At 44.7% G+C, this 24,987-nt stretch overlaps 1 long non-coding RNA gene across 1 annotated transcript in view; it reads right to left on the bottom strand.

The window, feature by feature from the left end:
* Window positions 1-21,338: 21,338 nt before the first annotated feature.
* The window catches only part of LOC136614277 (uncharacterized), a 40,749-nt gene continuing 37,100 nt past the window's right edge, over window positions 21,339-24,987 (bottom strand). Inside the window, exons 2-3 of the long non-coding RNA XR_010790951.1 lie at window positions 22,867-22,995; window positions 21,339-21,450 (exon numbers count right to left, since the gene is read on the bottom strand). This is a non-coding gene — a long non-coding RNA (uncharacterized lncRNA). The remainder of the gene's footprint in view (window positions 21,451-22,866; window positions 22,996-24,987) is intronic.

The following is a 24,987-nucleotide window of genomic DNA, read 5'->3' on the forward strand; positions in this document are numbered from 1 at the left end:
AATGCTCATTAAAGCGTTGAAACTTTCACCTCAACCAATTTTTATTTTAACTGGGCTGCCTCCAGGCCTAGTTACCAATTAAGCCACATTAACCAAAGTGATTAATGGGTTTCACCTGCCCTCTTGGTTGGGCATGGGCAATTTTTCTCAGATACATTAGTACTGTTGGTACACCAATTTTTGGGGGCCCTCGCCTACAGTGTAATCCAATTAATTTTTAGCCCACCTGCATTACAGCTGACGTTACATCAGCTGTGTACGGCACTGCAATGGGATATATTTATGTACCGCCGGTGGGTTCCAGGGAGCCACCCATGCCGTGGGTCCACACGGAGTTGTAACTGCATGCGTCCACTTCTAAAGAACCCCAGTCTGACTGGGGCATGCAGTGTGCGCCGAAGCCCACCTGCATTAAGCACGACGTTACCTTAGCTGTGATGGGCAATGCAATGGGATATATTTATGTACCGCCGGTGGCTTCCTGGCACCCACCCATGCTGTGGGTCCACACGGAGTTGTAACTGCATGTGTCCACTTCTAAAGAACCCCAGTCTGACTGGGGCATGCAGTGTGGGCCGAAGCCCACCTGCATTAAGCACGACGTTACCTCAGCTGTGATGGGCAATGCAATGGGATACATTAATGTACAGCCGGTGGGTTCCAGGGAGCCACCCATGCTGTGGGTGCACACGGAATTCCCATTGCGGAGTTGTACCTGCCTGTGACTATTTATAAAAAACCGCGGTCTGACAGGGGCATGCAGACACCTTGACAGAATGAATAGTGTGTGGCACATAGGTTCCCCATTGCTATGCCCACGTGTGCAGCTCCAGATGGAGGTGGCACAGTATTGGATTTCTCATTGCTTCTGTACAGCATTGTGGGCTATCGCCCCGCCCCTTTTAAAGAGGGTCACTGCCTAGCCATGCCAACCCTCTGCAGTGTGTGCCTGCCGTTCCTCCTCATGGCAGACGCACATATAAATAGACATGAGGGTGGTGTGGCATGAGGGCAGCTGAAGGCTGCGCAGGGACAGTTTGGTGTGCGCTGTGGACACTGGGTCATGCAGGGGGGGGGGGGGTTGGGCAGCATGTAACCCAGGAGAAGTGGCAGCGGAGTGTCATGCAGGCAGTGATTCTGCTTTGTTGGAGGTAGTGTGGTGCTTAGCTAAGGTATGCATTGCTAATGAGGGCTTTTCAGAAGTAAAAGTTGTTGGGGGGGGGCACTCTTGCCGGTATTGTGGCTTAATAGTGGGACCTGCGAACTTGAGATGCAGCCCAACATGTAGCCCCTCGCCTGCCCTATCCGTTGCTGTGTCGTTCCCATCACTTTCTTGAATTGCCCCGATTTTCACAAATGAAAACCTTAGCGAGCATCGGTGATATACAAAAATGCTCGGGTCGCCCATTGACTTCAATGGGGTTCGTTACTCGAAACGAACCCTCGAGCATCGCGATAATTTCGTCCCGAGTAACGAGCACCCGAGCATTTTGGTGCTCGCTCATCTCTAGTGCTTGGCCATCATAAGCCTGCCCATGCTGGTGGTGGTGGCTCCCCAGCTGATCTTGGCGCGACAAAGGTTGCACACCACTGTTCGTCGGTCGTCAGGCGTCTCTGTGAAAAACTGCCACTCCGTAGAGCACCTTGACCTCTGCAGGGTGGCATGGCGCGAGGGGGTGCTTTGGGAAACAGTTGGTGGATTATTCGGTCTGGCCCTGCCTCTACCCCTGGCCACCGCACTGGCTCGGCCTGTGCCAACACCCTGACTTGGGCCTCCGCGTCCTCGCCCACGTCCTCTAGGCCTACCCCTACCCCTTAGCATGGTGTATTACCAGTAGTGCAGAAACAGAACGCTGTAATTAAATGTGCCGCTTATTGGCCTGTGGTTGGAGGCTGACTTCGCTTACGGAACGCACAGCAGAGCCAGGAAATAATTTTGCGCAAGCCTGCTGTAACACTTAGCTGGCTGCGTATGAATTAGGAGGACAACTACACCCAGCACAGACCCAGTACACTGAGGACAGTCACAGGCAGCCCAAATAGATTTTTTTTCCCAAATGTTTTTGGAAAGGCCCACTGCCTATATTCAATAAATATATGTCTTCTGTCCCTGCCTCACCACCACTACTGGCCCTGGACTATGTATAATTACTGCAGGGCACAATGCTCTGCACGGCCGATATACAAAAAAAAAAAAGTGCAACACTGCAAAAAGCAGCCTCCACACTACTGCACACGGTTAGATGTGGCCCTAAGAAGGACCGTTGGGGTTCTTGAAGCCTAAAATACTCCTAACGCTCTCCCTATAGCAGCTCCGGCACCAGCAGCACTGTCCCTGATCTCTGTCAGAATAAATCTGTGGCGAGCCGCGGGAGGGGCCGATTTATATACTCGGGTGACACCTGATCTCGCCAGCCACTCACTGTAGGGGGGTGGTATAGGGCTTGAACGTCGCAGGGGGAAGTTGTAATGCCTTCCCTGTCTTTCTATTGGTCAGAAAAGCGCGCTAACGTCTCAGAGATGAAAGTGAAAGTAACTCGAACATCGCGTGGTACTCGTCACGAGTAACGAGCATCTCGAACACGCTAATACTCGAACGAGTATCAAGCTCGGACGAGTACGTTCGCTCATCTCTATTAATAAAGTTAAAGTTTTATCTCCCCTCATGGATCAGATCCATGAGGGAAGATGAAAATGCTCCTCTACGGTCCCCCAAAGCTCCCCTAAAGTACAAGGTATTACCCTGATCTGCGCATGCGCCGGAAGAAATGGCGGTGTATGCGCAGTAGAAGCCGAAGCCAAAGGGGCATTTGGCATAGTAACCTACAGGGACCAAAGTGATTGGTCCCTGCTGACATGGATGGCTGTGATACACCTATCACAGCCATCCATGTCATTTGTTTTGTAAATATGGCACAAGATTAGTCCTGCGTATCTCTCCCCTGTCACTCAGAGCGATTTGAGACAGAAGAGAGATAGCTGGGAAAAAACGTGTGCCATATAGAGAGTCTAAAAAAGAAAAAAAAACGTTGTTACCCGTCATCATCTTCCCTCATACCCCAATTACCCCATTATATCCCTGTCCGCTTTCTGGGGGGCTATTTATTTTTTTTGTCTCGCTACATTAAAATTTTTTTTTATAAAATGGATCGTAGGCGCTACAGCGCTGAGCAAGTGTACGCGCTGCTCTTTGCTTCAAGTTCTGGTAGCGATGCTATCAGTGAGTCGGAAGAGAAGGTCTTTTTTTAGAGTGACGACTCTGCCTCTAGCGCCATGGAGGTTGAGGAAGCGTCTTGGGCAGTGGGGCCAACTAATGTGGCGCCCGCCACTGCATGGAGTTCTGCAAGTTTATTTTCGCCCCGCATCGCAGAATTTACAGCGGCTCCAGGCGTCAATCTGGACGTCGCAAATTTTACCCTGTTTAACTTTTTTCATTTATTTCTTACCGACGGTGTCCTGCAGTTAATTATCCAGCAAACTAATACATACGCTGGACAATACGAGACCGCGCACCCCACGTCGGTATATTCAGCAATGTGGACCGCCATAGATGTCCCTGAGTTAAAAAAATTTGGGGCAGTTGTTCTGCTAATGGGACTTGTAAAAAAGTCATCAATACAGTCCTATTGGTCCACAAGCGCCGTTCAGGCGACGCCCGTATTTGCATCCATAATGCTCCGACGCAGATATGAAAATATTATGCGGTTTTTTTCATTTCGCCAATAATGCCCAAATCTCCCCCAGAAGTGACCCGGCGTATGATAGACTGGGTAAAATAAGGCCCCTTATATCACTTCTAAGAGACTCCTTTAAAAACATTTATACCCCCAAAAAAATTTGGCGGTGGACGAGCCGCTGATGAGTTTTAAAGGCCGTTTATCATTTCGCAAATTCATTCCCTCGAAATACGCTAGTAATGGCGTAAAGCTATATAAAATCTGTGAGAGCGTGACAGGTTATATGTGCGGTTTTCTTTTCTTTTTTTATTTATGAGGGCAGGGATCCACAATTAAATCCCCCCAACTGTCCTGAAAATATTGGCATTAATGGAAAAATTGTGTGGGAGCTCGTGGGCCCACATATATACTGATAATTATTATACTAGCATCCCCCTTTATAAAGCACTATACGATGCAGATACAGGGGCCTGTGGAACTGTCCACAAAAATAAGGTAGGGTTCCCACAACCCCTGGTTTCCAGGCGCGTAGACAGAGGAGCGTCTCACGCACTGACAAATGACCCCTTGCTTGCCATAAAATGGCGTGACAGAAAGGACGTTTTTATGCTGTCCACTGTGCACGCCGACACCTCGGTTACAGTTAGGGAGAGGGGGGCTGCAGCGGAGAAAACTAAACCGGTCTGCGTCACAGAATATAATAAATTCATGGGGGGCATCGATCTGTCCGACCAGGCTCTACATCCCTACCTTGTGAAACATAAGACGAGAGCTTGGTATAAGAAGATAGCGATCTACCTGATACAGATCGCTACGTATAACGCGCACGCATTTCTAAATCGTCCGGGGGCACGCTGAGCTTCCTCCAGTTTCAGGAGGCGCTCGTAGAGAATCTTTTATTTGAGACCGCCGCACCTCAGGATGCATTACAGTCCGAGGAGGTGTGAAGGCTCACAGAGCGCCATTTTCTGTATCCCATCCCTGAGACTGCGGACAAAAAATACCCCCCAAAAAAGTGTCGCGTCTGCACCAAACAAGGGAGGAGGAGGGATACGTGATTTTATTTCCTCATGTGTCCATCCCACCCTGGCCTTTGTAATTACCCCTGCTTTGAAACATACCATACAGTTTTATATTATTAATTTTATTTCATATATAAGAAATGCCAAAAGGCGGTGTGGGTGGGAAGGGGGGGGGGGGTCTTTTTAGGGAGTCAATTTTATTTTTATTAGTGCGTCTCCCCAGTTTTTCCCGCTTGAAACAAAAAGAATGGACCTAAAAGGGACAAAAAAGTGAAAAAAATTATTTAGAAAAAATAAAAATGTAGCGTCAGAATGCCCAGTACACCCCAAGACAAATTAGCTAAGGGGTCTTGATTTCAAAATTGGGTCACTTGTGAGGGGCGTTCTATTATTTTGGCAGTTTATTGTCTCTACTAGCGTGCAATGGGGCCTGGAATTTATTCAGTTGCGCCCTGAAATCAAACGGGTGCTCCCTCCACTATAGGCCTAGCCATGCATCCTCTAAGAAGATTGGGGCTACAATGGGTATGTTTCTGAACAGAGGACAAAAAGGGGTATCCATTTTGGGGTGCAAGTCTTCATTCATATATGTGCGGTACAAAAAAAAACTGCTTTTAAAATGACAGAATTACCAAAAAAATGAAAATCGTAATTTTTTCCTTCTGCTTGGCTTAGATTCATTCAAAAGCTGTGAAGTCAAAAAAGTAATTGTACCCCTAGATAAATTGGGTAAGGGGTCTACTTTTCAAAATGGGGTCACTTGTGGGGGTTCTCCATCGTTTTGATCACTCAAGGGCTCTACAAGTGTGCAATAGGGCCTAAATCTCCTTCAAGCAAAATTTCTGTTTTGAAAGCCAAATCCTCATTTTCATGTGCTCTATAGAAAAAAGTCCAGTCTTTAAAATGAAATTTTAGTTTTTCTCTTCTAAATTGCATTGACTCCTGAAGAAAAAACGGTGGGGTTAAAATACTCATGACCCCCCTCAGTGAATACATTAAGGGGTGTAGTTTTTTAAATGGGGTCATTTGTGGGGGTATCTATCATTCTGATACCCACGAGCCTTTGCAATCTTGGCTTGATGTACCCTGTTTCCCTGAAAATAAGACATACCCTGAAAATAAGGCATAGCATGATTTTCCAGAATTTTTGAGGATGCAAAATGATTTTTCATACTCTTTGAGGATACTTGAAATATTAGCCCTACTCCAAAATTAAGCTCTGCTAACAGGTAATTAAAAAAGTCAATTTAAATAGTGTCCAGGCAGCTTTTTGAACAAAAATTAATATAAGACCCTGTCTTATTTTTGGGGAAACACGGTAGGAAAACAAAGTGTTCCTCAAAATGTTAATAATCAATGTTAAATTTGTACGTTTCCTAAATGGTAGAGATGAGCGAGCACCAAAATGCTCGGGTGCTCGTTACTCGAGTCGAACTTTCAGTGATGCTCGAGAGTTCGTTTCGAGTAACGAACCCCATTGAAGTTGTTAGCGCAAAATTCGCTATTTTAGATATACCATGTGTTCCAAATTAAATAATATGTGTACAGGCCTGGAGAGCCTTCAAAGACCACACGGACTACATCATGTGTTCCCCAAAGAGTCTGTCTTTATTCTGCGCGCGTTGAAACTTAAATAAGTTTCAACACAGGAAGTATACAGTTACATTATTTAGCGTGCTGATTGGTTGTCCTCAGAGGGAGGTATTTGTGAGGTAGCTTGTGATGTCATCCATCTGGGAGGAACTTCAGTGAGCACGCTCAGTTCATTCTTGAATTTAGCTTCATGAGAAGAACATCCTGTGTTTCTCCTCTCTGCTGTCCAAGACAAAGCACTCCTAAAAAGGTTTGGCCAGTTAGAACTGGTTTAACCAGTATTTGGGACAATAGGCACTGCTCCTTAAATTCTTGTGGAGGTGGTGGGGGGGGGTGATCTTCACTTCCCCCAGAGTTTCAGACCATTATAGACAAAATACAGTATATTCACAGTTGATAACAGAAAATACATACAGAATGGTGAACATATAGGATATCTCCCACAATTCCCTCCTTTGTTGTGCGTATTTTCATTCTCCTGGATAGTTTTTCCTTCCTATTTGTGTTCTCGGGCCTTTCCCTACCGCCTACAGGGAACCCTAGCTGTCACCTCCGCCATGTGGCTGCCTCCCGCAAGGGTGACACCACACGCCTGCTGCCCTTTCCCTGTCTCCTACATTATCCCTTCCTACTGCTGGGTGATATCCAGGATAAGGAAAATACCTCACAACACGTTACAGTTTCCCAACGGTATTCTAGGTAGATGGCTCCTGAAAGATTTATCTTTATTTCACGTTTTCTGCATAAGCCACCTTGTTCATAGTTTAGATGATATAATATGTCTATTGTGATCGGCTTACTAAGGTGTGATTTCAGGTTATATTGTTTGTTACAGGTTAACATTTGTATGATTACACAATATGGCTGAAACATTGGTACACTTACTGCTACCTTATTGTATCTGTTGACATTTTTCCGATCTTTGACACATTACCTGGGGCGTAACTATAGAGGGTACAGAGGATACAGTTGCACCCGGGCTCAGGAGCCTTTTGGGGGCCCATAAGGCCTCTCTTCTCCATATAGGGAACCCAGTACTATGAGTAAAGCATTATAGTTCAGGGTCCGGTTCCAAGTTTTTCATCGGGGCCCGGGAGCTTCAAGTTACGCCTCTACACATTACATATGAAACAGTAATAACCCTCTTCATAGGATGTACGTCTTCTGTTACCCTTTTGAGGAAGAAGAGAAATGACAGCCCAATGACCGCAAGGGTCCTACATATAACAAAGGATTATGGGCCACATTTGTCTCCTCCCTTGATAATCTTTATTCAATGTCTGACATGAACCAAATTAGCTTTCTTCAAGTTTCACTGAGGTTGTAGTGGTTCACAGCACTTGAAAGGATTCTTTGCATTTTGATCTGGAAACACGGAGAATACACATTTATGAGTGACAGATGATATAACTCCTGATATAAGGCACTCAAGTGGGAGGTAAGGCCCTCCTTTTTGGCCTGGAATAGGCATAGGCCTATTACAGCAGCATTACCAAACAAAACCTTCATAGGGACTCAACTTAGTCTTATATTCAGGCGTGGTTCTAACCAAGTAGATGACTAATAAAATGTTTACCTTTATTATTTATTATTACTTCTGGTGTACCCAAATATTCAAAATTACTTTCATAAAACATATTCTTAGGTCATATTTTTGGCGTGTTAAAAATTATTTTTATTTATTTATTTATTTCTCAAGCCACGCCTCCAAATAACATAAAGAGGTCTATGCAAACCAACAACTCCAAACACCTACCTGTGGTAGCTGTATGCTATCATTCTGCAGTCACTGATACAGATAGTCTGGCTCGCATCGAGAAGGTACCTTGACCAATTGGCCTGGATTGTAACGGGCGCATATTATGCATCCCTGTACAAACCCTATTGCAGCAGTGTTGAACCCTGGGGTAAGCCAAGCAGAAGACACCATATCACACATTACCTCCTTGGATGAATGGGTTAGCTCAGGGATCATGTGTGACATCATGGAGTACAGCGTGCAGGGGAGGCACAGGCATTTACCTTTCTGCCAGACCCCAGTAGCATTCCGCTCGCTATTCCACTCCTCCTTTTTCTTCTTTTGAGGCCTGTTCCTGTAATTCAAGCAACAGAGAAATATGTACACCTGTTTCAGGTGCAAGCAGGTTACCAGCCGTTACCTCATTCAAGGGAAGTCAGGCTGCTGCGGTGCCTGCTCTCTGGTTCCTTCCAGCCTCAGTGGTTGTCTCTGTGGCATAAGCCTAGACTCTGATGATAAGTCACCTGTGCGGAAAGAGCTAAAACCTTGTAGAACAAAGACACTGCTTCTGCGTTCTGGATTGGCTTACTCAAGGACCCCATGAAACTTCCACTGTGCCATATAAGATGTGAAATCGTGTACGATTCCCAATGTGTACCTTAAGTCGGTGCAGACACAAACAGTCTTACCTGCAGCCGGCTTACATATTTCAGTGAGCGCCATCACCTCTATTTCCTGAGTAACTGAGTGTCTCAGGAGGGAAAGAGTGGTTTTTGTACAATTACCTCTTTCTGTCGGTTACCACTGCATAGCCTGTTTTACTTGTCCATTTCACCGATATTTGGAACCATCTATGGGTAAAACTCAAGATTTACATTAATCATGGCAGTTACAACATTATTGTTAGGACCCTATTTTCCCTTTTCATTCGTGTTTCTACAACCATACAATCATGTGCTTGCTATTTAATGTCTTGGTCTGCGCTTGCTGCCCCTTCCTCTCAACCTTCTAAATTCAGTAAAAGACATGAAACGACATTTGGAACTATACCCCTCTTGATTGCGATATGTGAGGGTGCTAGCAGGGCAGTCTCATACATAGATAGTCTGGAAGCTGAAAGATGTTTAATTTGCACTCTATACAGTATTTTATGACCCCTTGAGGAAGCATGATATTAAGGGGCCCCACAGCATCTCTGGTACCTGCACAAAAACATACTGCAAACAGGAGAGGAAATATTGTTATTACAATCTACAACCATAACAACTGCACCAATGATGGTTAACTACTGGTTTACTAAGGGACTGGTATCCCTGATACCATTTGGGATATACTCAAATTCTGTCATTAAAAATTTTCTTATTTTTCAAATGTAACTATTTTCATGTAAAATACTGTTGTTAATTGAAAATGAGATACATTATAAAATAGAACTTTTGTTATTAATTTGACTAAAATACTTATCAGGTGTCTCAAGTACACAACTATCTCATTTTCGTATCTTAATTCAATGATCTTCAAAATAAATACAACTCAATATTTTTAAATTCTCCACATACTCCAAGAACCTATATGTATATATATATATATATATATATATATATATATATATATATATATATATATATATATGTATATATATATATGTATATATATATATATATATATATATATATATATATATATATATATATATATATATATATATATATATATATATATATATATATATATATATATATATATATATATATATAAATATACTGTGGTAACCCTGGACTATTATCTCACACAACTACCCTCAGGAATAAAATTAGATGCCCCTCCTTTGGTCACCTACATTTGTTCAAGTGAGAGACTTAACATGGAGTCTAAGAGTGACCTTCCCTCTATACATTACCACAATATATATATATATACCAACATCCACTTAAATGGAGACACTCTTCTCTCCTAGGCTGGTCTGTGTGGAGGGTGGAGCAAAACCTCTTCCTATTGTTCTTACTTCCCATCTCCTTACATCACCTAGCTCCACCCCCTGTGGTCTGGCTCAGCGTTTGGTCTTTCTTGCCTCATTTCATTTCTAGCCACCGGACAGTATATACCATATAACACAATCTAACTCTCATACGGGCCCTTCATTAATACACAAATTCACACTCACTGGGGTTTTAATTCACTCATACACAGACTGATAAGTATCTCATGTGAAGTAGAAACTGGGATTGTATTTACTGTTCATAGAACTTCCCATATTGAACAAAGTATATATATATATATATAAGAAAACTCTTATGTACCGCGGTTTTTACATATTTTGTTCAGAATAGGCTATCCAATGACAAACATAATACAACTTATGCCCATTTCCACCCACATATTTATATTCACCACTCCAGATAGCAACCATTATCACCGTTCATTGTTAAACCTTCTACTTTTCCTTAACTCATTGACTTGCTTTTTCCTTCACCCATTTTTGTGTGTCCAGTTATGTTTACAAACATCATCTCACTGAATTTGCTTGCGAGTCATACTTCGATTTTTCCCACAACTCACGACACAGGTCTGGCTTACCACTAATAAGCACTTACAATTTCACCCCTGCCCATCTTGTCGTAATTGGAAAAATCCTTAATTAATTGAGACTCTCTACTCCTGCACCTCATGGCACAGATCTGCACTTTTGGCACCACATTGTGGAACCTCAACAGCCTGCTTGGCCTGCCATAATCGGAGCAGAATCTCTGGCTAGCCCACATCTCTACTCCAAGCCCAAATTCCCTTGAGTTGATGTATGCAGACATGGCAAATGCAAGCATTCCATGTGCACCCCTCCCCCCACATAACAAAGGGAGACCTCTTCAGCCACATGTTGAACATTGGAAACTCACCGCATGGACACTCTCAGCAACTTTACTCACTACTATAACCTTCAGCTAAAATTGCTTATATCAACTTTCCTTTTTGCTTTCTTTTAACAAGTTATACTACACATTCTTTGTTCCTTATTAACCTGCACAGTCTGTTCACACCATTCACTACTACAGAGAATATATATAAACCCCCATAGCTCACACCTTCTTTCACTCAGGACATTTTCTTCACAGACAACATAAAAACAACACAGTATATCTATTTCATAGTTCTTTAGATACAGACTTATCATATTTCAACTCACCCGGCCTGGGGCGGATCATAGCAGAGAGGGAGAGATGGGACAGGTACAAGAATAGCTTATTACCTTGTTTGAGCTCATTATCTGTCCGTCTCTGCTTCGAAGTCCCCTTGTGTCCGGATAACGATGAAATATCTTCATATCTCTGTATCTTCATTATCTCAGCAGTGCCTCCAAATTTGTTAGCGCAAAATTCGCTATTTTAGATATACCATGTGTTCCAAATTAAATAATATGTGTACAGGCCTGGAGAGCCTTCAAAGACCACACGGACTACATCATGTGTTCCCCAAAGAGTCTGTCTTTATTCTGCGCGCGTTGAAACTTAAATAAGTTTCAACACAGGAAGTATACAGTTACATTATTTAGCGTGCTGATTGGTTGTCCTCAGAGGGAGGTATTTGTGAGGTAGCTTGTGATGTCATCCATCTGGGAGGAACTTCAGTGAGCACGCTCAGTTCATTCTTGAATTTAGCTTCATGAGAAGAACATCCTGTGTTTCTCCTCTCTGCTGTCCAAGACAAAGCACTCCTAAAAAGGTTTGGCCAGTTAGAACTGGTTTAACCAGTATTTGGGACAATAGGCACTGCTCCTTAAATTCTTGTGGAGGTGGTGGGGGGGTGATCTTCACTTCCCCCAGAGTTTCAGACCATTATAGACAAAATACAGTATATTCACAGTTGATAACAGAAAATACATACAGAATGGTGAACATATAGGATATCTCCCACAAAGTCAATGGGCGACTCGAGCATTTTTGTATATGACTGGTGCTCCGCTAAGGTTTTCATTTGTGAAAATCTTAGCAAATCACCAAAGTCATGTAAAAAACACAGAAATGGATAGGGCAGGCGAGGAGCAACATGCAGGGCTGCATTTCGGGCTCCGAGGTCTCACTATTAAGCCACAATAGTGGCAAGAGTGAGACCCCCCCCCCACCCACTGTCAGCATAACGATCGTTCTCCTCTGCCACAGCTGTAACAGCTGTGGCAGAGAAGAACGATGTTAGCCCATTGAATTCAATGGAGCCGGCAATACAGCCGGCTCCATTGAAAGCAATGGGCTGCCGGCGAGCGCGGGATGAATTTTCGGGAAGGGCTTAAAAATATAAGACCTTACCTGAAAAAGAAAGATTTTAGTGTAAAAAAGAATAAAAATGCAGGCATTCTCTTCAATGGAGCCGCTGCTGCTGCCGGCGACTCCATTGAAGTCAATGGTCCGCTGGCACACCTGAATTCTTTTTCAGGGAAGGGCTTTACATATAAGCCATTCCTTGGAAATGAATTAAAAGTGATTTAAAAAGGAAAAAAAAAAGAAGATACTCACCTCCCTTCAGCTGCGTCCCCTGCACTGTGGTGCTGAACTGCTGTCATTCAGCTGAGAGCTGCGCTGAGCCAATCAGAGGCAGCACTCACTCACCCATTCATGAATAGTTGTGAGTGAGATCTGCCTCTGATTGGTCAGGCTGTGACCAATCAGAGGCAGCTCATTCAGCAGGCGGGGATTTTAAATCCCCGGCTGCTGAATACTACAGAGAGCAGTTCAGGAGAACTGCCAGCTGGCCGCAGCTGAACTCCGTCTGCCAGGACCAGGTGAGTATATATATTTTTTTTATTTTTACACATTTCTGGATGAATTGCAGGGAAGGGCTTATATATTTAAGCCCTTCCTGAAAATTCATTGTGCGATCACCGGCAGCCCATTGCTTTCAATGGAGCCGGCTGTATTGCCGGCTCCATTGAATTCAATGGGCTAACATTAGAGATGAGCGAGCATACTCGCCCGAGCTTGATGCTCGTTCGAGTATTAGGGTGCTCGGGATGCTCGTTACTCGAGACGAGCACCACGCAGTACTCGTCTCGATTAAACGAGCACTGACCATTGAATTCAATGGAGCCGGCAATATAGCTCTCAGCTGTCCCTGCCCCTGAGCCAATCAGAGGCAGCCCTCACTCACCCATTCATGAATTCATGAATGGGTGTGAGTGAGGGATTCCTCTGATTGGTCAGGCTGTGACCAATCAGAGGCATCTTATTCAGCAGGCGGGGATTTTAAATCCCCGGCTGCTGAATACTACTCACAGCTGTTCAGAGCAGTTGAGGAGAACTGCAGCCTGCCGCGCTGAACTCCGTCTGCCGGGACCAGGTGAGAATGTATATATTTTTTATTTTTACACATTTCTGGATGAATTGCAGGGAAGGGCTTATATATTTAACCCCTTCCCGACAATTCATCCCGCGATCGCTGGCAGCCCATTGCTTTCAATGGAGTCGGCTGTATTGCCGGCTCCATTGAATTCAATGGGCTAACATCGTTCTGCCGGGACCAGGTGAGTATATATATTTTTTATTTTTACACATTTCTGGATGAATTGCAGGGAAGGGCTTATATATTTAACCCCTTCCCGACAATTCATCCCGCGATCGCCGGCAGCCCATTGCTTTCAATGGAGTCGGCTGTATTGCCGGCTCCATTGAATTCAATGGGCTAACATCGTTCTTCTCTGCCACAGCTGTTACAGCTGTGGCAGAGGAGAACGATCTTTACGCTGACAGTGTGGGGGGGGGGGTCTCACTTTTGCCGCTATTGTGGCTTAATAGTGGGACCTGGGAACTTGAGATGCAGCCCAAAATGTAGCTCCTCGCCTGCCCTATTCGTTTCTGTGTCGTTTCCATCACTTTCTTGTGTTTTGCAGATTTTCACAAATGAAAACCTTAGCGAGCATCGGCGATATACAAAAATGCTCGAGTCACCCATTGACTTCAATGGGGTTCGTTACTCGAAACGAACTCTCGAGCATCACTGAAAGTTCGACTCGAGTAACGAGCACCCGAGCATTTTCGTGCTCGCTCATCTCTAGTGACTACCCACTACAGTTTTTTTTTCACTGTGAAATTCGCAGCGTTTTTTTTTCTGCAGGTGTCTATGGGACTTTTAATGTTAAAATCGCGCAAAATCGCAATTTACCGCGCTTTGCGGTAAATTGCAATTTTGCGCATTCGTGATTTTAACATTACAAGTCCCATGGACTCCTGCAGGAAAAAAAACGCTGCGAATTTCGCAGTGAAAAAAAACCTGTAGTGGGTCATCACCCTAAATGAAGTATAATATGTGACGAAAAAAATGTCAGAATCGCTTGGATATGCAAAACCTTTCCAGTGTTTTTCCATGTTAAAGTGTTAAAGTGACACATTTGCAAACTTTGGCCTGGTCACTACGGGGTTAGTGGTTCCTCCTAGACAACCTTACAGTGTTCGGCCGCAGGTAGCAGCAAATTCAGGGTTTAAGAGAGGCGTTTCTTTGCTTTCAATGAAAGTCAATGCAAGTGGCTGCAAAATTGTAAATATCGTCATGAATGTAGTTTTTCCGGCGGGTTGCACCCTGCGGCTAAATGTTTTTGTAATGCTGCAGCAGCAAATTCCCAACCCAGTCAAGAATGCTACCATGGTTAGAACAGTACCCAGACCGCCAGAAGGCTCGCCCCGTTGAGGAGGGTTTCCGAAGTGTTTTTTTCATCCCGGAGTTTAAGGGCTCGGGTTGTTCATGGGGTGAAAATCTCAGCTCAGTAATGTTGCAGCCGGAGATAGTGCATGACACAATTTGGAAGGAGCTGCAGGACGGCCGGGTGGCTGGGCCTTTTTGTAGCCTCCCATTCAGGATTTTCGTTTATCTCCTCTTGGTTTAGTTCCAAAAAAAGAAACTAATGCATTTAGGGTTATTCACCACCTGTTGTTACATGATAAGGTGTCGGGGGTAGAGGCGGTGGTGAAATACGCGTCTTTTGACGCTGCATTGTGCCTGCTGAGGCATGCTGGGAAAAATGCTTTGATGGCAAAGTTCGACATTCAGTAAGCGTTCCGCTTCTTACCAGTTTTTCTGCGGGTTTTAACCCTTTCCAATCCACTGTCTGACCTCAGAAAACATTATGATTTAGGGCTGTACAGCTCCGATGTTGAAAGACGTCCGTCGGGGGTTCTCTTACTGTATATTGCCAGCCTCTATGCTGTCAGAGCATATCCAACATGTCACCTCTTGCAGTACTGGCTTTCGCCAGCATATAGCGCTGTTGTATAACAGCAGAAAACCAGGATACAAATTAGATTGGAAAGGGTTAATTTGTTGGGTTTTCAGTTCGCTGGTTATTTTTTCTTTGACATGGTGTTACTTCTGGGTTTCAAGCTGTCATGTTATTATTTTAGGTTGTTTTTAGAGATGAGCGAGTATACTCGTTAAGGCAATTGCTCGAGCGAGACTGTAGGTTCGGGTGCCGGCGCGGGGGAGCGGGGTCAGCAGGAGGGAGCGGGGGGGAGAGAACGAGAGAGTGATCTCCCCTCCGTTCCGCCCCGCTCTCCCCCGCAGCTTCGTGCCCGCTGCCGGAACCCGAACCTACAGTCTCGAGCGGGGCAGGTACTCAGTAAAGGCAATGCTCGCTCGAGCAATTGCCTTTAGCGAGTATACTCGCTCATCTATAGTTGTTTTCTTCTTTTCTGGAGTTGGGGGCACAGAAGGCTTTTCCTCAGGCATCATGCATTATCTGGACGATTTTTTGTTTGTTGGAGCTTCAGACAATATTGGATGTCTAGAGGTTTTGGAAGGTTTTGTGTCATGGATGGAGTTTTTTGGAGTCCCGTTGGCAAAGGATAAAACTATGTATCCTTGTAAGGAGCTAGAGTTTTTAGGTATAGTAATTGATAGTGAAAAAATGGAATTTTGTCTGCCTGAGAGCGAGGTGGAGAGGCTATGTGTCTTGCTCAGAGCGGCAGTAAGAAAGAAGAAGCTCACATTAAGAGAACTACAGCAGATTGCCGGGCAGCCGGTGTTTGCATGCCGGTTACAACCCGTGGAAAGGATCTTTGTGCGATGTTTGTTCGTTTCTATGAAAGTGCTGTTGTCACTGTCCTCGCATGTCAGGGTGTCAGCAAGTTTGAGGGGGAATATGTGCATCTGGTTACAGTTTTTGCCACAATACAATGGGAATTCTGTCAGGTAGTCGGAATTTTGTGGTATTGAGGTTTTACATTTGCACTTGGGATCGTCTGAAACAGGACATGCAGCTACATTTGGTGAGGAGTGGTCTGCGGAAGGCTGGCATCTCAATTGGGTTGCCAAAGGTCTTGTAAAGAATGCAACATTGGGAGAATTATTTCCGCTGGTAGTGGCCTTAGTGGTTGCATGGCCTTGTGGGAATGCTGCCCGCCTCCTGCAGGTGGTTATAAAGATAGTTTTAAATGGGTTATTGGTGTAGACCTGACGGGTTAGGACTGAGTCTACCTGTTATGTATCTGGTTATGATTTATTAAAGGTTATGGTAACCCCGTTTAAAAAAAATAAATGCTGCAGCCTTAAAATGCCACACCTGTGTCTGTCTATTTATTTCAGGTTTATGGTAAGTAATGTTATACAGCATAAGATTCCATGTCCTTTTATCCCATAGTAACATGTACTTGTAGCAGTGGCCCCTATTTGTGCACAAGTATAATACTAAGCAGCCCCCCTTCCGTACATCGGGGGGGGGGGGGGGTTAGTGGTTGTTCAGCAGTATTTTGCCCCTGTTACGTCCCCCCATACAGAATTTTCCCCCTGCATGCTGGGAATTGGTCTTTGTACCAACATACCAAACTGGGCCCCATCCTTAAGGGGTTAAGAATAATTTACATGAGCCCCATAGCTCTCTGGCAGATTACATAAAATCTGCATGTTTATAAGTACAAGCATTGTATTTTAGTAAAAACTCACTTTTAATAACTGCCACTGTATAAGCCACGAAGGCGGACCACCCTAGCCTCGAGTCATGCAGCATTTCATCACAGCCCTCCAGCATTCCAGCACCTCTCATGGGCCGACGTCAATGATGGAAGGCTGGGCAGCATGACTCAGGGACTCAGAGGGCCGAGAGAATCGTGCAAGATTTGTGCGTTGCGAGACCCACAAATATCAACCCCATTCTTTAGAGTGGGTTTATACACATGAGCGATGGTTTCCTGCATAGCACTGCATTGCGATGAGATGCTGTGCGAGAAACAAATCACGGCATACTCTATCTTTCTGCGTGATTTCGCCGGCCCTATTGAAAGCAATGGGAGAACTCTGCGATCCTCTGCTGCGGCTGTCATAAGGATCCCTTCATCCCCTGAGTGATATGAAGCCTTTATCACGTGTAAATGCTTCACATCCCTGGGGCTTTCACATGCTGCACCACACTAGGCTGCGTGTTTCCAGTAAATAGTCTCAATAGGAAGAATAGAAGGATTCAGGATTTCCCCCAAATGTCAATACAAAGGGGAAATATATTAGACAAATAATAATAATAATCTATCCCCTTTCCAGGGCAACTCATACAGATGATCCAGGAGAAATGTAGTGTCAGGGGGCAAGCAAGGTAAATTCTGATGCCAAGACTCAATAGCAGAGAGGACGGGTTAGTCTCTAATATGCTGTCTGCCTGTCCTACAAGACGACTTACCGTACTCCAAGCCTTGTGAGAGTTTTCTCAGTAATGTCAGAGAAACTTGTGGACGGATCATTTCAGCCATTTCCAGACAATTCTTCATCCAGAGAGGTTTGCTCAAACTAGAGTTGGGACTTTCTCAGGCAAGACTAAGCCTGCCATTCTGGCCTAAGCAAGCGTGATTTCTCCTGCTTTGGAGGATTAGTCATGGAAACCATGGTAGGTTTTTACTCAGACAAGCTGTTGAAAAGCCTGAATGTATTCATCCTGTTGGCATGAAAATTTAGAGGTCTTTGCTAAGGAAAATGTGATTATCAGTGTCACATTGTGCTCCTGGGACCTGTAGTACTATGGGTTTCCAGAATCACACTGCTGTAGGTGTGGTGGATTTGGCTGGCTGATAGTGTGGAGCTCTCTAGCCAGCCAATCACCATCATGATGTGCCCATAAATACCAGCCCCTCTTACTAGAGGGTGCTGGTCATTAATCCACTATCCTTTTCCACCTCAACGCTTGGTTTTATGCATGCTGCTAGTTTGAGTTGCTTTCCCTGAAGATGGTTTGCACACCTGATCTCCTGTCAGCAGGTTCTATGGCTCTCCTCCCTTCTCTTGTATCAGGTGTGGTCCCCAGACATCTGATGTCCTATGCATCGTCAGGTGGGTAATATCTAACAAAATGTTCATTTTATATTAGTTTGGTGTCTAACGCTCTTGCACCTTTCTTGGTGTGTGGACACCTGAGCTAATTCATGTCTTATTTGTTAGGCCGGCTACCCATGTCTGCTGCCCTCTTGCTATTGCTGGTAGACTTATGTTTCACTCTGCTCCTTCTGCATAAATGGACTCTTAGCTGTATACTTTCACCAGCACTGCAGGAGTTCTCCGCCCAGCTGCAGGGTAATAGGCTATTGCCCTTCTATTTAACTGAGCTGGGAATCCTCCTCCTTTGCCTAAGTGTTGGTGTAAGTTTGCCTCGGTCACTCAGCAAGGGTCTCCTGTCTCTGACTTCTGTGTCTGTCCTGATTCCTGGACTTTTACCTGGATTACGTTTGTTCTCTGCCTGGCTAGACATTGAACAGGTTTCTGTTTACAGTTTGGCCTGTTTTGCGGTGCCTTGCACCGGTCCCTTTGACCTCCATGGATCAGCTCCCAACAACACCAGGACTACTCCAGCAGGTAGTGGTCTGCTCGGTTTCCTGCAGCAAATTCCAGATCCCTGTACATGGGTCAAAGGGTGAATACCGGGGAACAGTCAGGATAATGCTCTTTGGATTAAGCCAAACCGGTTGGTTGGCACAGTGGGTCCACACTCACTGTCTGTAAGATATTTCTGCATGCATGAGGTTCTGAATGAGGCTTCCCTCTGCCTGTGAGGTGAGTAGACTTCATGTGGTAACAACGACTTGTTCAGTGTATGTCTGTCTGAAAGTGTGGACTGCACTTGATGTGTACAATGACATGTTCTGTGTGGTGTTCCCTCTGTGTTGCAGTCACTTGGTGTGAACAAGGTCGTGTTCTGTGTAAGGCCACCTACAGATGGCCGGGTCGGATCCGGCTAAAAGAATTCTCGCAGCGGGACCCGACCCGAGCCCCTGCAGAGACCAGCGCGGTGCTCACCTGCTCTTGCGGCTCCGGCTCTTTGATGTGCCGGCCGCTGGCTCTGGTCTGCGCATGCGTCGGCAGCCGGGTCCCGCATGCGCAGACCAGAGCCCCGCACAGAAATAGAGCATGCCGTGATTTGTTTTCTGCACATGATTTTGCACAGACAAATCATGGACGTCTGCCTAGGATTGCGTTTTCTAATGTAATCATATGGCAGCTTCCACGGGCGGAAATTGTGCGGGAAATCCAGCCGCGGAATGTCCGCCTGTGTGCAGGGGGTCTTAGTCTGCAGGTGTTGACTATACTTGGTGTGAATTGTCATGCTCAGTGTGTGTTTTGTTTTATCTACCCTGCATAGTGTTCCTGTCTGTTACCATCTAGGATTAGCCGGGGTCCCTATTGAGAGAATCGCCCTGCTTGTAGGCAGAGTTCCCTAGGGACTCACAAGACACCAAAGACCCTTGAAGTGGGCTTGTGAACTTATGTATTCTGGCCAAAATACAGACCAATACCTCATACTTATTAGTAATTCCAGCTGCCTATGTGGGTTTGTACTATTGGTAAGTATTTTAGCGTCTGTTGTGGTTGTTTGTATGTTTGGTTTATGCATGTTGTTGGTGTCCGATTGCATATTCTTTCCCTCCTGTCTTATTTGGGTTGCGTTCATGTAGGTCATTGTTCCCATGGCTTGCACAGATGTAACAATCAGGTAGAAACCTGAACTCTGTTGGCCACCCAAGAAATGGCAACTAAAAGTGCCTATACCTATATAGTGTCCATCTTCATAAATAGTGTGAACAAGGAAGGCTTTGAGCAGAGGAACCATATTTAGGCGTGATGCTCCATATTCCATAGGATGGATTTGAGAAAGGCCTAAGGTAAGTCTCTAGCTAAAGACACTTGTGGTTGACAAAGAGGTTCATAATGGCCATTGAGAGACTGCAGACAGTTAAAGTCAACCCTTTCCCAAAATTGAAAGCTATGTGAGCACTCCTCCTACTCCCTGGGAGGAGGAAAGGTGTTCGTAGACACCAGACGTGGGCAGTGTCTGAGAATAGACCTATCCCAGCTGAGAGTTTGGACAGATCAGTTGTCTGTGCTCTCACAGATCCCAAAGAAAGGGAGAAATCCCCCCAGCCCACCATATCTAGGTGACCGAGAGACCCTATTATCACTTCATATAAAAGTAAAGGTCTCCGTCCAGAAGACATCAGACTCGCTATACCGGAGCCACAGCAACATCAGGGGCAGAAGGTGCGGTATCTGGCTGAGAGCATCGGCACATGGAGCACACAACACACCTTCTGTGTAAGATGGACTTCTCTATGGAGAAGACTTTTAGTCCGGTTCTTCAGTTTTTATTTCTGGTCTTTCCCACCCTTAATAAATCCTTCTCCCCCCGTATGTATATGGCTGCTGTGTGAGGATACCCAAGGAAGCCAGAAGTTATTATGTTATTATGGAGATCTAACAGCAGCACATATCTACCCAACCAACAAAGTATTTTCCTCTATATCTCTTTGTAGTCTTTAAAAACAGACAAGGGGGAGGAGCTAAAGTCCTTCTGATGGGGTTAGTACAAAATTTAAACTAACTTTCCAAGGCTCATGGTAGGGGAATAGATCCCCATGTCTATATGTGCTGCTGTTAGGACTACAGGAAAGGAGAACATCATAATACATTCTACCTGTCTGCAGTCACATTGACTGTAACAGGTCAGTGTAATGTAAGTATGAAGTCAGTTGTAAACACGCAGAGCACACGGATGTGAGAACTAGTCCATCTGGGTAAGCCCTTTATAGATTCCTCTATGAGCTCCATACATCAGCAGCCCACCTATTACTCCTGTTCTAGACTCCTGACTGCTACATTGTAACAAACTGCTGCTGTGTGAGGCAGACAAGAGGACGGCTTCTCAGCCTCTGAATGGCAATGTTTTCATTTACTGACAGCAAGCAGAGATCTTAAAAACAGCGAGAAAAGACAAAACATATAAGGAAGTTGTAGAAGCTTTATTTCCATAAGACTGACAACCTCTTGTAGATCCGTGTAGATACCGCCGGATACTTTCTCATCTTAGACTTAGTTATTTGCCGCTTGGCTTCTGGCAGGAGAAACGGTTATTCTGGTTCCTCCTACATGTAAATCCACCCTCACACAGGCAGTTATTGTACTTCCCGAAAAAAGGCTAAAGAAAGAGATGATAGGGTTAATGAAGACACTTGTGACTCCTAACCACATCTGTCACTAACATGTAGGATCAGCGGTGGGAGACGCAGCGTGAGGCCGGGGGTCCAGTTACAGAGAATGTCCCGTCTGACGCTACGTCTCCCACCGCACGCCGGTTTACACTGAATTAGTCCTCATTGACTTGACAAGCGGGAATTTAGTCAGAAAACAATGACTGAGGTCCCTTTGTCGGTGCGTTTTACATCAGGGTTTGTATTTTTAACGCAGAAATGTCATCTGATTGCAATCCGTTCTTTACACGGGAGAAAAAAACGGAAGGCGGATGAAATGATGGAATTTAAACCTCCAATTGAATTCAATGGGTGCGTAAATAAAGCAGAGATTCCTCCCACGCCGTGCAAGGGCGTTTTATATTTTAAACACATCCACTGATTTTAATGTGCGATTCTGGTCCGAGAATCAAAAAGGGAAAAGACATTCGGTCTGTAAAAAAAAAAAAAGTGTGTGTATATATATATATATATATATATATATATATATAATGTAAATAAACACATCGCCTTTAAGGTCTCATTCACACCAGTGAACGCAGTGTTAGTCCATGAAGAGCGCACCGTTGTTTCCGCCCGTGTATGTTGGATGTTTTTGCACGTTTCTCTGCTTGCTTATTGCGTCTCTATTCACTGTGGTTTTAGATGCACAAAAAAGAAACCGCAAAAAATACCAATTGATGTAATTTTTTCCGCTCTTTCCTGGTGATTTTGGTCTGTAAATCGGGGTGACAGCAGGACATCCGCATCACATATCTACATCTGACTCCACCAATGCAGATCAGCCGTGTTGTGCGGACAGGGGATACGGCGGTGTGAATGGGCCCTGATTGCTCCAAGTTTTGTCCAAATTCTGTCCGTTTCACACTTGAGCATTAAACTTCTCCGTGTGAATAATATCGCGGCTCCTCAGCGCAGGTTTTGGCCGCGCAGCTTCTAGAGATGGAACACGAGGTTTTAGGGGGTGACAAAGATTGTGATAATTTGCTCCTGCCACCTCACTGCTGCGGGTACAAGTACCTGAGTGTGTAGGTATTCATACACTGCCAGGAGGAGTAACAGAGGAACCGCAGCATGTAGAGCTCTAAGATAAGAGGCTGCAGGAGGCTTATTTTGTGGGCAATGCAAATATTTAGTAAAACCGACAATGAAGAGAAATAACCGTATTTGTGCTATTAGGAGTGGGGACTGAAGAATCACCACATGTTCTATTTACGTGTCACATGAGAACAGGACATGTGATCTGTGGTGCCCGCACATCACACAACACACGGATGGGGCGCCCATGTGATGGGAGCGGCACCCGGGAATTCTGTACACAACGAAGGGAGAAGCAGATACATCAGCGGCTTACAGATACTCACAATAAGGTCACAGGTCGCATTTTCTGCTGCTCTTGATTGACATATACGTCTATAAGGATCCCTTGGGTTTAGCGTACGGCAACATCCGCTGTTACATCCTGCATTTAGATTACACGGATTTCCATTGTTCTAAAAGTAAGAGAGACATAAATGTGATGTGATTGGAATTCTCTTTGTCTCATTGTTCTCCTTCCTGAGATCGGCCACAATTATTACTTCACACCAGGAAGGAGAGGCTGTTAGGGACAGTTCAGGCGGTTGTTCCCCATCTGTGCTGTCCGTGTATTTCACGGCACACGGACCCATATTTGACAATCAGGCTCTTCACATGAGTGTTATTTCACGTGGATCCTGTCCTGTTCCGGTCCGTGTCATGGATGAGCAGGATATGTAATGTCCGGTACCCGCCGCTCTGACATCACATGGACGTACATCCGCGTGCGGTCCGCTGCGAGTTGGGCCCTGGATTGTCACACACAAACATCCCTCTGAGCGCAGCCTTACACCTCATTCATACGGAATTTCAAGTGTTATGGACTTCTTTTCCTATAGAAGTTTTTTTTTAGAACAACGCCTCCATAAACAGGAATAAGGCGCGATCACACGGGCTTTGCGGTGATTTTTTTAGCGCAAAAGTCAATAATACTTTCTAATGTTAAAAACACATTGCACGAAAATTGCAATTTCGTCCTTTGCGATGCAATAAAAAGGAAACTCCATAGGGAAACATGGGGAAAGATTTTTTTTCTTCATGCAACATTGCATGAGTGAAAACATTACAAATGTGAAGGAAACCATTGAAAATCATTGATTTCATAATTCGGTGTTTTTACTCCCTCTCGCATCGCGCGGAAATCGCACGATTTTCTTGCCTAGGTGAAAGCAGCCTAAAAGCTGTATGAGAACGGCACCCGGATTATTTTATCACTGTTTATAGCTCTACTGTTACTAGATGGGGGTCTAGTTATAACTGGATGAGATTGGAGGAGAGATGCCTGTATATGGGGGTCATGGAGTAATGCTTCCCTCCAGCTGCTCCTCCGCCAGTGTAAAACACAAGAGGAAATTGGATGCAGTACTCCATTGAGAGATGGCAGTGCTACATAGGTGGATGGTCCAAAGGAGCGCAGAGAGTATGGCACCATATTGACCCGTGCGTAGAAGTACAGGAAATCTATACAGGCAGTAAATTTCATGTTGTATTAATAGCTCTATATGGGATGTTATTTAGTCCCCATATGGTGATATTAGAAGCTATATGGGATGTTATTTAGTCCCCATATGGTGATATTAGAAGCTATATTGGGGTTATTTGGTCCCCATATGGTGATATTAGAAGCTATATGGGGGTTATTTAGTCCCCATATGGTGATATTAGGAGCTATATGGGGGTTATTTAGTCCCCATATGGTGATATTAGGAGCTATATGGGGGTTATTTAGTCCCCATATGGGGATATTAGAAGCTATATGGGGGTTATTTAGTCTCCATATGGGGATATTAGAAGGTATATGGGGGGTTATGTAGTCCTCACATTGTGATATTACAAGCTTTAAGGGGGGTTATTTACTCTGCATATGGTGATATTAGAAGCTATAAGTGGGTTATTTAGGGTCCATATGGTGATATTAGAAGCTATATGGGGGGTTATTTAGTCTCACTATGGTGATATTGGAAACTATATGGCGGGTAATTTAGTCCCTATGGGGTGATATTAGGAGCAATATGGGGACTATTTAGTCCCCATATGGTCATATTAGAAGCTATATAGGGAGTTATTAAGTCCCCATATGGTAATATTTAGAGATGAGCGAACACCAAAATGTTCGGGTGTTCGTTATTCGTAACGAACTTCCCGTGATGCTCGAGGGTTCGTTTCGAACAACGAACCCCATTGAAGTCAATGGGCGACCAGAACATTTTTGTATTTCGCCGATGCTCGCTAAGGTTTTCATGTGTGAAAATCTGGGCAATTCAGGAAAGTGATGGGAATGACACAGTGACGGATAGGGCAGGCGAGGGGCTACATGTTGGGCTGCATCCTAAGTTCACAGGTCCCACTATTAAGCCACAATAGCGGCAAGAGTGGGCCCCCCCCCCTCCCAACAACTTTTACTTCTG

Source organism: Eleutherodactylus coqui, chromosome 1 (assembly GCF_035609145.1).
Source record: "Eleutherodactylus coqui strain aEleCoq1 chromosome 1, aEleCoq1.hap1, whole genome shotgun sequence".
Lineage (NCBI taxonomy): Eukaryota > Metazoa > Chordata > Amphibia > Anura > Eleutherodactylidae > Eleutherodactylus > Eleutherodactylus coqui.